We start from the raw sequence: 11768 nt of genomic DNA, 5'->3' as shown, positions 1-11768 counted from the left end.
CTCCATATTTTCTGAAAAAAAATTGCCTTCTTGGCTCTCTGCCTCCCTCCAGGCACCTCATGGAATCAGAGACTGGTTTGGGTTGGAAGGGACCTTAAAGCCCATCCAGTGCCACCCCTGCCATGGGCAGGGACACCTTCCACCAGCCCAGGTTGCTCCAAGCCCCGTCCAGCCTGGCCTTGGACACTTGCAGGGATCCAGGGGCAGCCACAGCTTCTCTGGGCAACCTGGGCCAGGGCCTCCCCACCCTCACAGGGAAGGATTTCCCAATATCCCACCTTGGACAAGGCATGGAGGAACAGGAGAGGGGGAAATGCCTTCCCACTGCCAGAGGGCAGGGATAGGTGGGATACTGGGAAGGAATTCCTGGCTGGGAGGGTGGTGAGGCCCTGGCCCAGGTTGCCCAGAGAAGCTGTGGCTGCCCCTGGATCCCTGGGAGTGTCCAAGGCCAGGTTGGACGGGGCTTGGAGCAGCCTGGGAGCAGTGGAAGGTGTCCCTGCCATGTCCAGACAGAAAACAGCTTTCCCTGAGGAACAGAACAGGCACTGGAATCTTTCTTCAGGTGAGAAACAGAGGGAGCAGCTTCCAGAGCAGATAATTCCAGCAGTGCAATGAAACCATCCCAAGGGGTGTCTGAGCAGGGCTGAGTTGTGCTGGGAAGGGTCAGGAGCAGGGAAGGGCCATGGACTCCAACACACACACTGGCACTGATCTCAGCTGCCCATCTCCAGCAGAGCCCAGAGATGTTCCCAGCCCTGTCCTGGGAGCTGCACTGGGGGATTCCCTGGAGGATCAGGATGGAGAGGTCAAGGACAAACTGCCCTCCCCCTTCACTGGGCTGCCTTGTTCACATCAACAACCCACAGCAGCCACAGCTGGGAAGAGGAACAGCTGGAAACTCAGAACAGAAACTGTCTCTGTTTGGAATCTCTTTGTGCTACAAGAGTATAACATCTTTTTTTCTTTATTGTTCTCCAGACACACTGTGGTCTCATTGAAAGACTCAGCAAAATGTGATATCACCCATGTGGAAAGTAGGAAAAAAAGGGAGTGAATGAATTCCTTTACTGGTCTGAAAACTGCTGGATGTCTCTTCAACAGTTATTTTGGAAGGATTTGCTGGTGCAGGATCCCCCACGCCCCATTCCCAGGTGTGAGTAATGAAATTAAATTAGAATTAATTGCAGACAGTCTATTCCCTGTCAGAACAAAATGGTTGGGAAACACATGGCTGGGACACCTCTTCCTGCAGTAACAACTCCAGCGTGCAAAGGGAAGGATGAGGTTGGTCTCACACACCAAGAACTGGAATGAATTTCCCTGGCCACTCACCTCCCACGTTCCTTTCCATGCTCCCTGTTGTGCCACAGTGCCCAGAACCCAGCACAGCAACGTGGGCAGGAAAATCTGGGGGAGGCCACATCCCTGTGGTTTTGGACACTTCCAGGGACGAGCACTCCACCACCTCCCTGGGCAGCCCCTTCCAATGCCTGACAACCCTTTCTGTGAAGATATTTTCCCAAATATCCGACCTAAACCTGCCCTGGAGCGACTTGGGGCCATCAGTGTTTGTCCCTGTCATGTCCAAGGCACTTTATTGATGATATCAATTATTGGTGTTGCTGTGATTGTCCTGTCATTACTGCAGGATTTCTTAATGGAGCTTCCTACAGAGCAAATCCCACCTTCCCTCTGGATGCCAACCAGCTCCAAAGGGAGCAGTTAAACAGGTTTGTGCAGATTGATGCAAACACTGAACCAAACTCATCCCCAGAGCCACGACTTGGCCTTTGCCCAGAGGAGCTGTGGCTGTCCCTGGATCCCTGGAAGTGTCCCAGGCCAGGTTGGATGGGGCTTGGAGCAACCTGGGCTGGTGGAAGGTGTCCCTGCCCATGGCAGGGGTGGCACTGGATGGGCTTTAATGTCCCTTCCAACCCAAACCAGTCTGGGATTCTGGGAGTCTGTAAACAGGCTGGCTCTTTGGGAATTGAGGAAGTCACGGAATCTTCACAGAACCTCAGAGTGATTTGGGTGGGAAGGGACCTGGAAGCCCACGAAGATCCACTCCCACCCCCTGCCAGGGTAGGACACCTCCCAGGTGACTCAGACATTCCCTCGACAAATCCCTGCTTGTCACCTAAATTTATGGATATGTGAGACTGTGGGGAAAGTGTTTCTGGGCTTCCACAGCTCGTACAGAAACACTATTTTGTTATTCATTAAATGTCTAAATAAATAATGCACTGCTGTGCTGCTCGGGAGCCTTTTTTTTTTTACCTCCCCTCATAATTTGGATATGAAAAGTTGAAAAATTAAAAAGTTTTGCAGCCTAACTGGATGTTTAATCCTCTCTGCAAGCCTGGGTAAGGGTTTCATACCTGCAGGCCCTGGTGCATAATTACCATGCCCTGCTCCATCGTGGGGTTGCTCTACAAGAAGGTTCTGGATGGCATCAGAAAACACCTTCCCTAATTTTAGTATGCAAAGTTCTAATTACAGTATGAATTTTTTATTTCTTAATTCTTTACCGTTTTTACTCACCCTCCGGGTACTGCAATGTAATTAATTCTGCTTTACTTTTTTTCTAATAGATTTATGTGTATTATCATATATATTGAATTTTCAGCTCTGTAGCTTTTTTTCATTTTTATTGCTTCCCACGCTGACAGTGTTCACTTCATTAAAAACATGTAATCCCTGAGCTGTGATCAAGACATAATTGCACTTTTTTTGTGTTATAATAACATGCATGTTTTTTCCTATTTTATTGCTGAACCCCTGTTATGCTTCTAGGACTTTGAGCAACCTCCCAACCTGCAAGGAGATTCCAGGCTGGAATTAAGGCTTTAGGGGAACTGTGGGCTCAGTTTCCATGCAGTGAAATGTCCTACTCAGAGAAAACAATAAAATAGTGCTTTTTGCCCTCTTAATTCCTTTGCACCATTCATGGAGTCCTGGAATGGTTTGGGTTGGAAGGGACCTCAAAGCCCACCCAGTGCCACCCCCTACCCTGGGCAGGGACATCTTCCACCAGCCCAGGTTGCTCCAGAATCATTCAACTCCCAGAAAAACCTACAGATGAAATCAGGGTTTTTACAGGACCTGGTTAAAATCTGGCCATTTGTTGTTTATTCTTGCTAGAATTTGATTTAATTCTGGCTCCTCTGAGCCTGAATTATGTAATACCATCATTGAACTCCTCGTGCAGTTCTGTGCAGCTCTGATATAATTCTTTATATCTATATAATTCTTTAATTCTAACAAACATCACTCACACAACTATGGAAATTCTTGTCTTCACCATAAGCAGCCCAAAAATCTCACAAACTTGTGCAAACCCCAGGACAGGTAATTGGTGAATTAAAACTGAGTGTTTCCCAGTGGCTGGCAGGATGGTGGGACAGGAAACAAGAGCTGAAGAGGGAGCAATCCATAAGCTGTGCCTGGCAGAGCAGGCACACCCTGTTTCCCAGCAGGATCCGTGTGGGATGGAGGCCAGCAGGGTGATGGAGAGCTCCACTCACACACAGTGGCAGTGCCACGGCCCCCAAACCACGCTCACATCCCTGGAATTGCTCTGGATCAGCGGGAACAGGAGCCTCCCCTCAGGAAATAATGAGCTCTGTAGCTGACCTGGAGAGATGGGGATGGATTTGGGAGTGATTGGACTCTTAATCAGCCCACTGTATTTCTTTCTTGCTCCTCAATTAAAGAAGGAAGTGGCTACAAGATGAAGACGCTTTAACAATAAAGGCAGATTCATGGTATCCCATACAGATCACAGTGATCCATAAAAATGGGAGACTTCCTGAGGTTCACAGAGAGCAGGCCCAGACAATTCCTGCTCCCAGAGGGATGATAAGGAGGGAACCCTTCAGCAGCACTGGCCGAGTGTGGACAAGTACAGAAACAGGGAGGGAACTGGGAACAATTCCTTCCTGGAAGGGGCTGTCCAGCCCTGGCACAGCTGCCCAGGGCAGGGGTGATTCCCATCCCTGGAGGGATTTAAAAGCCCTGTGGATGTTGCACTTGGGGACAGGGGTGGCCTTGGCAGTGCTGGGGATGATTGGACTGGATGGTCTCAGAGGGCTTTTCCAGCCTGAGTGATTCCATGATCAGACTCATCCCTTTGTACAGGGTGAGCAGGGAAGCCTTGCAGAACAGAAGGGTTTGTCTTCCTGATAAGAAAAACCCAAACTCCTTGTGCCTTCCCTGAGCCCACCCTGAGCCCTCAGAGCTCACTGTGCCCCTCCCAGCCCGAGCCATGGGGGAGCTGCTCTGAGCCCACCTCCCAAAGGGAGCTGGAGATCCTGGTCCACCCCCCCCTCTGCCTGTCCCCCTCCAACAGGAGCAGTTCCAGCTGGTTCCCAAATCCTTTCACGCTTCCTACATCACAGACACAACCTCAGTTGCCCAGAGGAGCTATGGCTGCCCCTGGATCCTTGGAAGTGTCCAAGGCCAGGTTGGATGGGGCTTGGAGCAACCTGGGAGAGTGGAAGGCAGTGACCAAAGGACATGGGGGGAAGTTCCAGCTGCCTCTTCCTTGGAACAGGGAATTCCAGAAGCAGGATATTCCATTTCCTTCAGGTGTGTGAGTCTGGATGGGAAAGGGCAGGTGGAGGCTGTGCTGGTGAGGGAGCACCTCGGTGGCAGGGAAGGCCATGGGCTCTAGTTCTGGATGGAAGAGCATTTCTGTCCTTTCTTTCCTGGTGCAAGTGCTCATGCTCTGAAAGCCCAGACACTTGCAACACCATCTATCAGATGTGAGATTTGCTGCTTTGGTTATTCCATAGGATCCCAGAATGGGCTGGGTTGGAAGGGACCTTAAAGCCCTGCTCTGGGCAGGGACACCTTCCACCAGCCCAGGTTGCTCCAAGCCCCAGCCAACCTGGCCTTGGACTCTTCAATGTTTAACTTTGGGAACAGAGAGCCCATGGATTTGCCCAACAGACCTGGATGACGTCCCCCAGCAGACCCACAGGGCAGCCCAGGAAGGAATCCAGGGAGCCACTGCCACGGTGCCTGGGAAGCAGCACTTGCTGGTGCTCCGGGATCAGGCACAGGTCCTACAAGGCTGCCAGAAGTGATAAATCTGCACCTTCCAGTGGGAAGGATTGGCAACCTTTAGGAACCCTTGGATTGGCAACCCTTAGGAATCTAAACATCCTCCCAGGAGCCAGGGCTGTGCATTATTCCCAGGAATAACCCCAGCAGCACCAAGGTTTGTGGAGCGTTTCAATGGCCCGGAGATAATGAAGGATTTGTTCAGGGAACAAAACTGGAAACCTAAAAATCACAGCAGCTGAACCAATTATTCCAAAACCTGCCTCATTTATTTCATGGTGGTGGAGGTTTGCAGAAAATTATCATAAGATGCAACTCCAGTAGCTTATGTTGAGCTGGGGAACACAAGGAAAAGCCTGGCTGTGGGTCTGGTGGAGTTGCTGTGGACAGGAGCCCTTGGCACTTCCACTCCTGACTCCTGGGTGAGACAACTCTGGATGATGCTTTGCCCACGTTTTGGCCCTGAAAAACCACCTTAGCTGGACTGCCAGCAGGAATTGTGCCCAGTGTATACCCAGTCTGCAGGTTTCCTTTCCCATCTCTCTGGGCTGGGCTGCTCCTCTGGCACCAAACTCCTCCTGGTTAGAGCCTTGGATAGTAACTCACTCCCTTTTGAGGCAGATCCAACCCAAGGAATCCTTTGCCAGAGGGTATTTTATCCCTCTGTCACATTTCTAGGTGGGTAACACAGGACTACAGACAGACCTAGCACTGAATTCCCAAAATCTAATCCCAGGAGCTATTCAGTGACACAGCCGGTGCCCTCGGATTTCACAACAGCCCCTCTTTTAACCATGACAGGAACAACACCTGGATTTTAACTGCCAGGGATCCCAAAGATTCCTGTTTCTGTGTATTTTCTGAGGAGCAGAGTGTGCACAGTTCTGCTGGAGGTGGCTGTTCTCTTCAAAAAGGGAACCTGCTGCTCCAGCTCCGTGGAACTCAGCCCTGCCCTCCTGCACCTGCCACAGTCCATGGATCAAACACAGCCCCACCTCCAGCCCGGAGAGAGGCAACAAAGATGTGGGAATGAAATCCAGAGGTGACAAAGATGTGGGAATGAAATCCAGAGGTGACAAAGATGTGGGAATGAAATCCAGACTCAAAATACAAACGAGTCTAACACAGGGCTCTCCCCCCACCAGTGTCTGCCATCCACATGTGCCAGACTTTTCCCTTGTTTTTTTCAAAATACCATTTTCAAATACTCTGTGAAGGAGGACAGACCCTCAAACTGCTGCTTTGGCCTGAAATCCCAGAATGCCTGAGGCTGGAAAAGCCCTCCCAACCCATGGAGTCCTGGGGAGGGCAGAGAACCCAGCCCACAGAGCTCACCCAGCACATCCCAGCAGTGCTCCCGGTGCCTCTGGGGAGGGGCAGTTATTCCCAGGCACTTCCTGGGATTCTCTGCTCCCTCCACCCCCACGGCAGAGTAGGAACCCACAAATGCTGAAGAATGTGGGCAAAGTTCTCTGGGGTTCTGCTTTGATGCCAAAGCACCGAATCCGAGGACTGAGCCGATGTGGCTGCGGCTCCCGAAAGGGCAGGATGGAAGGGAATGAATAATTCCTCCTGCTGTTCCCAGCACTTCAGGAGGTTATTCCCAGCAAGACAGCACAAGGGTTTGAATTTGCTTCCAAAAAATCTTCAGCTGTCAAATTCCCCAGAAAGTCATGTTAAGAAGAAAAACTTCTCAGGAAAGCAAGTGAAACCTTTTTAGTGCTGAGACAGAATATATGTATTTTTCAATCAAAAAGCCCTAAAGCAGTGACAGAGCCACCAGGGTCAGAATAAAGCTGGTGTTTCTCCACTAAAGTGAGCAATGTTTCCTCTTTGATGTCTCTAAAGACACATGGTTAGTCAGGATTGGATCTTCCCCGAGAATCCTTTGCCATGAATGTTTTAAACCAGTCACTGAAACCACAGGCAGAAGCCACAACTAAACCTCTGGATGTGGGGACTGGAGGTGCAAAATGCCAAGGCCACATGTCTTAGGATTAATTCATGTCACAGACCACGAAAAGAGCACCAGCTGCAGAGCTGTTTTTGTGGGAACTCACGGGAGAACAAGAGAGAGGCATTTTCAGGACAAGGGGACATTGATTTCCCCAGGACAGATTCTTTCCCTTCCTTTGAAGGATCTCCTACCAGCAGCAGATTCATGGGGTAACTCTTTGCTGTCTTCACCCCATCAGCCAAAGGAACCTGCTGGCCAGACATCCCTAAAAACCTGTTAAAGCTGTATCCACAGATCATGGAATCCTGGGATGGTTTGGGCTGGGAGGGACCTTAAAGCCCAGTTCCACTCACAGAGGACAAAGCAAACATTGAGGTGTGAGGTACTTGAAGCCTCTGCCCAGTGCCCTCCAGGCTCAGCACCAGCCCTGGAGGTTGTTTTGGCCTCCAGTGGGATTTCATGAGCATTCCCAGAGTGCCAGGAGCGTGAACCAGCCAGTGCTGGTGGAAAATCCCAGTCCCTGACAGCAGATCTGCTGCCTGCACGAGTCAGGTAGAGCCAGAATCCCAGGAGGAAGCAGCACAGCTGAGGTGCACAGGAATGGGAAGGAAAGGAGCTTCCTGGCACCATGGAAACCCTCCAATAAAATGAACTCCAGGGTGGTGAAGGGACACTTCACTGTGCCATTGAGCTTGTGGAAATAACTCTTGTGGCTGTGCTTGTGTCTGGAATGGTGTGAACACCAGGAACACTCGAATCCCACACAATTCCTCACTGTAACTCATCAGCATCTCCAGCCCGGGCTATCAAAGGCTTTTGGAGGGTTGACTTCAATGGTTTGAGACTGTTACAGAGCACCTGAAAAGCCTCTCAAGCAACACTGGCTTTGGAAACACAGAACTAAATAAAACAAGATCTCAGGCCCAACAGCTGAACTCCTGTGTCCCACACAGCGAGTCGTCGAAAAAGGAGGAGCCACCAGAGGAAGGAGGACCTTGTAGGGGAGGTTTTAGGATATTCCACAACCTCTCTGAGGGTCCTGCACCCCCAGCAAAGCAGGGCAAGGCAGCTGCTGGGTGCCGGAGGGGACTCACAGTTCCAAGGATGTCAGATGAGGACTCTTGGTACCTCCAGCCCTTCCATATTTGAATTTAGTTAAAGAAGAAGGATTTCAGTTCTGGTTAGAGAAACACCCCTTACCTGCTCAGGTGTGAAAAATCAGGAAGCTGACTCCATGGCATTCCTCTGCAGAGCAAGGCCAAGCCATCCACAGCAGAGGAACTTTTCTGTTGGGCTGTGACCACTGGAGCAGCACCTGGGAAGGATCAACAGATTCCCAGGTCAGTTTGCACTGAATAAACTCCACATACAATAACATTCAGTAGTAACACTCAATCATATCATAATATTATAATATAAAATACAATGATATAACAATAACAACAATCAATGAACTCCACATTTCACATCTGAGAACAGTTTTATTGTTCTCTTTTTCCATTCTCTTTCCTGCTCAGAGGCCACAATGGAAATGTTTAAGGAGAGTAATAACTTCCCTACACATCTCTTGTCATACAAGAAGCTTATTTGAAACAGAAATTCTTAAATTACATTCTAAAGGCAAATATGAACCAAACAATAATTACTTGATGCTGCTGATGCCATCTCCTATAATCTTCTCTCCTGACTCTACAAGAGGCATTTTCTCTGCCTGACAATGGCATTCCCAGTGCTCCAGGTCAGCACAGACTCTCTCCTAGTGCAGGTGCCTTCACCAGCCAGACCCAGTGCTGACCAGTGTTACATCACCCTCCAGACACACCAAACCCAACCTTCCCCAGCCAGACCCAGTGCTGACCAGTGTTACATCACCCTCCAGACACACCAAACCCAACCTTGACCAGCAGGTGCCCAGCAAACAACCCCAGGGGTCACAAGTTCAGGATCCTGCAGAGGGCTCAGGGCTCTCCTGGCACACACAGCTCCAACTGGAGCTGGCTGTCAACCCCAGTCTCAGTTCCCAGCCTCTCCCCAGGACCTCTGCTGTGTTACCCTCCACTGTCATTGCCAGATACATCAGCCATGAATAAAAGATGCTGCAGCCAAGGTCAGGGGTGGGGTCAGGTTGGAGCTGGAGCAGTCCCACATCACTTGGCAGCACTCGACCTCCAAATCCCAGATCCCACCACAGATCATCCATTCCACCCACGGGCTGAGCTCTGCAGGAAGGAAGCTCTGTTTGCACCTCTGGGAGCACGAGGTAACTCTGAAAGCTGCCCTGCTTACCCAGGAAAGCCCAGTGGTTCATTAATCCTCCCTGAGGGCAGGGCAGTGTGTGGGGCAGGACCCGCAGTGGGCTCTGCAGCAACCCCGAGGTGGGAAATGCAGCACTTGGGGGACACTCTCATGGGGCTGGGGGGGATTTTCTTCTTTAAGATGTCCAAGCTGTGCTCAGGGCTGTAAAACTGCACCTCAGTTTGGGGAAATTATTCAGAAATGAATAGATTGCCCAGAGAAGCTGTGGCTGCCCCTGGATCCCTGCAAGTGTCCAAGGCCAGGTTGGAGCAACCTGGGCTGGTGGAAGGTGTCCCTGCCCATGGCAGGGGTGGCACTGGGTGGGCTTTAAGGTCCCTCCCAACCCAAACCCTTCTAGAAACCACTGAAACAAGAGGTGTGCAAGTGACCTGGGGGTCATTCCTTGGGATCTGTGCCTCTCTGATGCACTGACTGGGCTGTCAGGACAACTGCACCAAAGAAAAGAAAAAAGGAGCTGCTGAAGCTTTAGCTGTAACTCTGCACCCAACAACGAGCCACCTTTGCCTGGGACCTGCTGCAGGACTCCCTTTTCCTCTCCATGTATTTCCCTGGCAGAGGAATTCCAAGAGAGAGAAGGCAGGAGAGTTTCCCAAGCGTGATCCTCCACTGATGATTTTGGATCCTGTTTAAGTAAAGCCCCCCCAGGCAGCACCAGGAAGTACCTCCTCCAGCAGAGCAGTCAGTTTTCTTAGGAAGCTCCTGATAGCCAAGGCAAAAGTATAAATTCTACCCTGTTTTCATAGAGTCACAGAATCCCACAATGGTTTGGGGTGGAAGGGACCTTAAGGATTATCTCATTCCAACCCCCTGCCCCTGAGGGTGATTTGTTGAAGCTCAAGAAAGATCTTCAGGGTTTTCTCTCATCCAGCTGTAATTATAACAGGAGTTTTAACTCCATCCAATGAAATGATTGAAACGTGCAGAGAGGGGTTATGAAATGGAGCTTCTCCTGTTTCCCTTCCAAACCCTCAATAATTTATGGATATTCGGAAGTTTAGGATGTCACAGGAAGGTGTTTGTCAGGGATTGCCTTTAAGAGTGGGATCAAAACAAACCAATAAAATCTCTGAGTCACAAAAGCTGTGCAGGACAGAGGGATTCCAGGAGAGCCCAGCACCTCTGCCCAGCCTCAGATCAGAAGGAGCAATGAGTGACTGACAGTCAAGAGGGGGAAAAGTCTCCCTGCATCCCAATTCCGTGTCTCCTTTGCTGACTCCGGGGCTGTCAGTCCCTCCCAGCCCTGTTCAGCAGGAAGGAGGTTCTGTCTCCATTTGCTGCTCCTTCCACACGAGGTATTTAAATGTTCTCATCTTGTACTCAACAGAAATGTATCATAAACCTCCCAATTACCTCCCACCCCGTGAAATGTCAAACCAATCAAAGGGCTGAAGGGGGAAATTAAAGCCTATTTTCAGAAGAGCAACTCACTGATGTGTCACTGACCTTCAAGAGAAGAGCGGGGGAGCACAACTTCTGCAGTCCTGGGTTCCAGCCCTCAAGAGGAATTCAGGAATGTGGGATCTCTGAGATAATGTGATCAGATTTAATCGAGGTATTACCTAAAACTGGTGGGTTCTGGGTTCAGTATCAGCTCAGAGACCTTGATGAGCTGCAAGATCATTTTGTGTGGGAGGAGCAGAGACCAGACTGGGTCCAGACTGGAAATCCATCTGCTTCCTCATCTCCTGACAAAGAGAGGCCATGTGAGGCTTGAGAGATTACCTGGGAAGGACCTGAAAGCTCATCCCATCCCACCCCCTGCCATGGGCAGGGACACTTTCCACCAGCCCAGGTTGCTCCAACCTGGCCTTGGACACTTGCAGGGATCCAGGGGCAGCCACAGCTTCTCTGGGCAACCTGGGCCAGGGCCTCCCCACCCTCCCAGGGAGGAATAAACTCCACAGCAGCAGAACAAGGAGCCCTTTAGAGCTAATTTAGCCACTGGTATCACCCCAGGAATGGGGCTCTGAGGAACATCCCAGTGTGATGGAGCCCTGGAGAGCTTGGATTGTACCTGTCACAGCCATCCCTCCTGCCCAAGCCAGGCAGGAAGTTTGACACAGTGACAGGGGTTTTAATCCCCAGGGATTTGCTGGGACACCGGAAGCACTGGAATAGCTCCTGGGGAGAAGGGGATTATTTCCCAAATCTCTCCTGCCCTTTGGTTCAATCTTTTTCTTGAGAGAAAAAAAAAAAAAAGCCCAACAAAATCATTGAGCCTTTTTCCTTAAAGAAACCCTTCAGTTTTGGAAGTTTCTGATCCCTCTCTAAGGTGACACAGTTGGCTCCCCCCTCACTGCCTGCCTGGGCAGGATTTATCTAATTGGGAGAATACTGGTAATGATTATGGTACCAAAATCCATCTGTGATAATTACTGACCTTCTACCACTCTTGGAATTAAAGCTTTATGCTTTATTTTCTTCTAAATCA

The 11768-nt window shown here is 50.2% G+C and overlaps 1 long non-coding RNA gene across 2 annotated transcripts in view; it reads right to left on the bottom strand.

The window, feature by feature from the left end:
* The window catches only part of LOC108502509, a 67220-nt gene that overhangs the window by 32778 nt on the left and 22674 nt on the right, over positions 1–11768 (bottom strand). For both annotated transcript variants that reach the window (XR_001876503.1, XR_001876504.1), the window contains exon 3: positions 8222–8336. This is a non-coding gene — a long non-coding RNA (uncharacterized LOC108502509). The remainder of the gene's footprint in view (positions 1–8221; positions 8337–11768) is intronic.

The sequence above is a fragment of the Lepidothrix coronata genome, unplaced genomic scaffold (assembly GCF_001604755.1).
Source record: "Lepidothrix coronata isolate B3197 unplaced genomic scaffold, Lepidothrix_coronata-1.0 Scaffold119, whole genome shotgun sequence".
In the NCBI taxonomy this organism is placed as follows: Eukaryota; Metazoa; Chordata; class Aves; order Passeriformes; family Pipridae; genus Lepidothrix; species Lepidothrix coronata.
The sequence above is the reverse complement of the archived record's forward strand: the minus strand, read 5'-3'. Positions and strand labels throughout refer to the sequence as shown.